This window comes from Mobula hypostoma, chromosome 22 (genome assembly GCF_963921235.1).
Source record: "Mobula hypostoma chromosome 22, sMobHyp1.1, whole genome shotgun sequence".
NCBI classification, from domain to species: Eukaryota; Metazoa; Chordata; class Chondrichthyes; order Myliobatiformes; family Myliobatidae; genus Mobula; species Mobula hypostoma.
The window spans coordinates 59,472,511-59,478,534 of NC_086118.1; the positions used below are offsets into that span (position 1 = coordinate 59,472,511).

At 48.4% G+C, this 6,024-nt stretch overlaps 1 protein-coding gene across 1 annotated transcript in view; it reads left to right on the top strand.

Annotated features, from left to right (window-relative positions):
• The first annotated feature begins 1,313 nt into the window (after nt 1–1,313).
• LOC134336452 (ras-associating and dilute domain-containing protein-like) overlaps nt 1,314–6,024 on the top strand; it is a 154,286-nt gene continuing 149,575 nt past the window's right edge. The window contains exon 1 of the mRNA XM_063030698.1: nt 1,314–1,666. The gene's annotated coding sequence lies outside the window, so the exon portion shown is untranslated. The remainder of the gene's footprint in view (nt 1,667–6,024) is intronic.

Here is a 6,024-nt window from a genome sequence, read left to right on the forward strand (position 1 = left end):
CCACAAGCTGCTCTAAAAAGCCACTTTGGGGGCATTCTACAAGTTCCCACTCTTATGATCCAGCAAAAACCTGATTTTCCCAATCTACCTGCATATTGAAATCCCCTATCACTATCATAATATTGCCCTTATTACAATGACTTTTTCATCTCTCGTTGTAAATTATACTGGCTACTGTTTTATAATCTGTATCAGGATCTTGTTACCCTTCATGTTTTGTAACTCTGCCCACAAGGATTCTACATCTTCTGATCCTTTGTCATCTCTTTCTAAGGGTTTCATTTCATTTTTTTCCAACAGAGCTACCCCACCCCCTCTGCCTACCCATCTATCCTTTCGATATAATGTGTACCCTTGGATGTTAAGCTCCCAGCTATGATCTTTCAGCCACAATTCACATGATACATGCCAATAACTGTGCTACAAGATCATCTACCTCATTCTGTATATTGTGCTCATTCAAATATAACACCTTCAGTACTGTATTTATCACCTTATCAAGTTTGCCTCCATGTTACACTTCAACACATCTCATTGACTGCAATTTTGCCCCATCACCTCCCTGTCCTTCCTAACAGTCTCACTACACAATGCAATGACTTGCATACCAATTGCCCCATCACTCCATTCCCATTCCCCTGCCAAATTAGTTTAAACCCTCCCCAAAAGCTCTAGCAAACCTGCCTGCAAGGATATTGGTCTCCCTTGGGTTCAGGTGTAACCTATCTCTTTTTTTTGCAGGTCATACCTTCCCTAGAAAAGTTCCCAATAATCCAGAAATCTGAAACCTTGCCCAACAGCAGTTCCTCAGCCACCCATTCATCTGTAACTATCATCATGCTCCTGCCCTGACTAGCACGTGGTACTGGGAGTATTCCAGAGATTACAACCTTGAAGGTCCTGCTCTTCAACCTTTTCCCTAACTCCCTTTACACACTGCGCAGGATCTCTTCCACTTTCTACCTATGTCACTGGTGCCAATGTGCACCATGACCTCTGGCAGCTCACCCTCCCTCTTGAGAATCTTCAGCTGCAGCTCTGAGACATCTTGACTTTGACATGAGAGGGTGCTGGGAAGTAATATCCATGTAATTAAGCAAAGCTGAAATGAAAAGGCTATCTCAGCAATGTGAACCATGATTTGACATACAGTATTCCGTGTGGTGGGTCGAATGGCCTGTTCCTGTGATCCAGGTCAGGGACCCATCTGGCACTCAGCTCTCACCTGTGGCTCCCCGTAGCTGTTTGCATGCGACAGCGGCCACACCCCGGGCAACGGCTTCGACAAGCCGGCTAAACCAGGTGAGGGTAGCCGGCGAGTCTCAGACCCTCGGTGAGACAGGGAGAAGTCTATCCCAGCATGTTAAGACAGACTCCGGCGGACTGAGCGGACGAGACCAATGAAAGGTCCCACGGTCAAGAAGGCGGTCTCTGCAAGCGTCGTGGAACGTGTGGGGTAGGACAAGACACAGAAGCCGTCCCGGTCATCCACTGCGCCTAGTCCCATCTCCAGCCGTCTTGCCACAGGATCCAGAGGGAATTGGAAAGAGAAAGTGAGGCTGACGCTGCACAACTCTCCCTCACTTAAATCCAAATTGCGCGCTAGTCTCGGCGCCATCATGGCGTCGAGGTCCTCATCGACGCCGACGACGGACGAACACTGAAGGTCAGGGACATTCCCGCTCGCTTATCAAACACAGCAACGGAGCCCACCTCCACAGTCCTGCGGAAACAATGTCACTCTGCGGCATTTGCCTTCACCCCATCCCGGGTTACCTCACCGGGCTTCGGCCGGCGCTGCGCCCGCAGTGTCTCTGCCGGTACAGAGGGGACGTCGGGACGCCGAGCCCGGGGCTCGGGGTGGTGAGGGTGAGAGCAGCGGGGGCGCCTCTTGCTCCGCCGAGCCCCCTGGGCATGCGGGCGGTCGTGCGTCAGACTGCGCGGCGTGGTGCGTGGGTCCCCGGGCGAGAGTGAGGGCTGAGCAACCGGCCGTCTTCGCGCACCGCTGTTCCCGGGAGAAGGTGGGGAACGAGAGGGAATGTTTCTGGATGCAGATCGTCGAAACCTCTGGGGTCAAGGGTAGGCCGAGGCCTTGCTCAAATACCCGACGCGATGCAGGGACAAGGCCCATTCTCCACCACTGCCCAGTGACCCCAGGACTGGAGGGAGTGGGAGTTCTGCTAAGGTTCCTTCACTCCATGACTGTCTAGTGACCCCGGGCTTGGAGGGAGGGGAGAATCGGACAAGGTTCCTCCTCCCCATCACCACCTAGTAACCCTGGGAGTGGGAGGGTGGGGGAGATCTGCTTCCCATCGCCACCGAGTAACCCTGTGGGGTGGAGGAGTGGGGGAGATCTGAGGTGATCTGCTCCCCATCACCACCCAGTAACCCTGTGGGGTGGAGGAGTGGGGGAGATCTGAGGTAATCTGCTCCCCATCACCACCCAGTGACCCTGGGAGTGGAAGGGTGGGGGAGATCTGCTTCCCATCACCACCCAGTAACCCTGTGGGGTGGGGTGGGGGAGAACTGTTTCCCATCAGCACCCAGTAACCCTGTGGGGTGGAGGAGTGGGGGAGATCTGAGGTGATCTGCTCCCCATCACCACCCAGTAACCCTGTGGGTTGGAGCAGTGGGGGAGATCTGAGGTAATCTGCTCCCCATCACCACCCAGTGACCCTGGGAGTGGAAGGGTGGGGGAGATCTGCTTCCCATCACCACCCAGTAACCCTGTGGGGTGGGGTGGAGGAGATCGGTTTCCCATCAGCACCCAGTAACCCTGTGGGGTGGAGGAGTGGGGGAGATCTGAGGTGATCTGCTCCCCATCACCACCCAGTAACCCTGTGGGGTGGAGGAATGGGGGAGATCTGAGGTAATCTGCTCCCCATCACCACCCAGTGACCCTGGGAGTGGAAGGGTGGGGGAGATCTGCTTCCCATCACCACCCAGTAACCCTGTGGGGTGGAGGAGTGGGGGAGATCTGAGGTGATCTGCTCCCCTACACCACTCAGTGACCCTGGGATTAGAAACAATGTGTTTCTGTTTGGATCATTGATGATCCTATCATTTCTGACCTCATCAATCTGAAATGTTTACAGGGGTGTCACCAGGACAGCCTGATCCTTCCTCACTGAGAGAAGGGCTACGGACCAGTGATGAAGAAATCTGCCCCATCACTTTTCTCTGTATTCTGGCTAACACAGGAGGTTGAGGCCAGGTTAAAAGTCGTCTGTGTAGATACCTGAGGATTGGTGATGTAATAGGAAAAGGAAAAAGGATTTGTATGATATAATGTTTAGTATAATATTTTGGAAAAAGTAAGAGATTGTGGGTTATAGTGAATTAGCAAAAAAAAATTGAGCTACTGCACTTTTGTGAAGGGTGGGGAATTCCCTGATGAACGTGGTTCCCATGGGGGCAATAATAAATGAAGTTACAAAGGGAAATTAAAAAATGTTTGAGGCATCAAATATATATTTTATAATACTGAAAGCGAGGATTAGTGGTTGTGAAATTAAAGATGGCGCTGCTGGTATGCAAGTTTAAAGGGCCCGGATTGCTGCATCTTTAGTCTCTTGAAGAACTGACTGCAGAGATAGTGGATGTATTTGTAACTATTTTCCAAAATACCTTAGATTCTGGGGCAGTCTGCACTGATTTAAAAGATACAAAGCAAACATTGCTATTAAAGAAAACAATGGGGATGTTCGGAATGGTTAGAGTGTAAGGGTTCGGGCCCGAAACATTGACTGATCGTTTCCATGGAGTGCTGAGTTCCTTCAGCATGTTGAGAGTGTAAGGTCTGAAACTTGGTGTTAAATAGGGCACCAAGGTCACCCGTTTCTGGGTCAACTCCAGACATTAACCAGGGAGAGAGGGTGGAAATAAGGTGCAGGCAGTGGGTTCAGGCAGGGTCAAAAACACAAGGTTACCTTCTCTCTGTCTCAAGTTTATTCTTAAGTCTGTCACAGATTTAACTTCATATTGTCCCATAAGAAAATTTGTAATATTTGCTGTTCTATTTCTTTGTCCTATTTTCTTTAGCTTCTAATTTCCCCTCCCCCACAATATGTTCAAAAGCTTATCTATAGCTTGAGTTATTTATGTCAGTAGGGCACTGCTACTAGCCTGATTTTAGTGAAGCCCATCACAACAGTATTTCATCCCTCATCCCATATACTCTTAATTTTGCTTAATCACCTCATGTGGCATGTTACATAATATAGCACAGTACAGGCCCTTTGGCCCATGATGTTGTGCCAACTCTTTAATTTATCCTAAGATCAATCTAACCCTTCCCTCCCACATAGCCCTCCACTTTTCTATCATCCATGTGCCTATAAAAGAGATTATTAAACATTCCTAATGTATCTGCCTCTACAACCACCCTGGCAGGGTGTTCTACACACCCACCACTCTCTGTGTAAAAAAACCTACCTCTGACATTCCCCTTATACTTTCTAGCAGTCACTTTAAATTTATGCCTTTTCATATTAACCGTTTCCATCCTGGGATAAATGCACTGGCTGTCCACCCTCTGTGTCTCTTATCATCTTGTACACTTCTATCAATTCACTTCTCATCCTCCTTTGTCCCAGAGAGAAAAGCCCAAATTCACTCAATCTAGCCTCATAAAACATGTTCTCTAATCTAGGCATAATTCTGGTAAATCTCCTCCGCACCCTCTAAAACGTTATCGAAGGCATCCTGAAAGATTAAAGGAATGGAAGTGTACCTTTGAGCCTGCTCTGACACATGTGAATTGGCAGCTGACGGTTAACCCTAGTGCCATTTTCAGCACTCTCCCCACACAACACGGAACTGTACAAGCGCAGCCTTGGATCTTGTAGTATCAGAGATTACTCAGTCTCTGGTTGTGGTAGAGGAATTCCAAAGATTCACAACTACTAGTGAAGGCATTTTTTTTCTCATCTCAGTCCTAAATGGGAGTTAGGACAGAGGTTAAAAAGCAGGACCTGTGGAGTTGTAATCTCTGGATTCATCCCTGTTCCAAATGCCAGTGAGGAGAGGAGCGGGAAGATGGGACTGGTGCAGGCCGCAGGGCTTCAACTTCTTAGACCATTGGGATTTCTGCTGGTGCAGAGGTGACCTGTACAGGAGAGATGCGCTGCAAAGTGGAGGGAGAATAGTCTTGTGCAGAATTTGCTCGTGCTACTTGGGAAAGTTTAAGCTGTTCTGGAGGGCGGATGGAGCCCGATGTAGTAGTGTGGCAGATAGAAAGATGAAGCAATGAACATTACTCGGTGTGTGGTAGAACAGAGGGATCTGGAAATACTGGTCCGATATTCCTTGAAAGTGGTGTCATAGGTAGGTAGGATAGGGTCGTAAAGGGAGATTTTTGACATTGGCCTTCATAAATCAGAGTATTTAGTACAGAAGTTGGGATGTTATGTTGAAGTTGTATAAGACACTGGCGAGACCAAATTTGGAGTATTGTGTGCAGTTCTGGTCACCTACCTACAGGGAAGATATCAATAGGGCAGAACGTCAGAATAAAGGGACATCCCTTTAAAACTGAGATGAGGAAGAACTTCTTCAGCCAGACCATGGTAAATCTGTGGAATTTGTTGCAATAGAGGGCTGTGGAGCCCAAGCCTATTTAAGGCAAGAGATTTTTACGTTCTTGGGGTGTAAGGGGATTAAGTATTATGGCAGAAAGTGGGAGAATGGGGTTAACGTTAAAAGGGTGCAGGAAAAAATTACAATTATGTTACTGGGTCATGAGGACCTGCATTACAGGGAAAGGTTGAATAGGCCATTCCCTGGACCATAGGAGGACGAGGAGAAATTTGATTGGAGGTACTGTATATAAAACTGTGAGGAGTATAGATAAGGTAAACACAAGCAGGTTTTCTCCAGAGGTTGAGTGCGACTACAACTAGAGGTCATAGGTTAAGGATGAAAGGTGAAGTATTTAAGGAGCTCCGGAGGGGGGAGCTTCTTCACACAGAGGAAGGTGAGAGTGTGGATCAAGCTGTCAGTGGATGTGGGTCAAATCACAATATT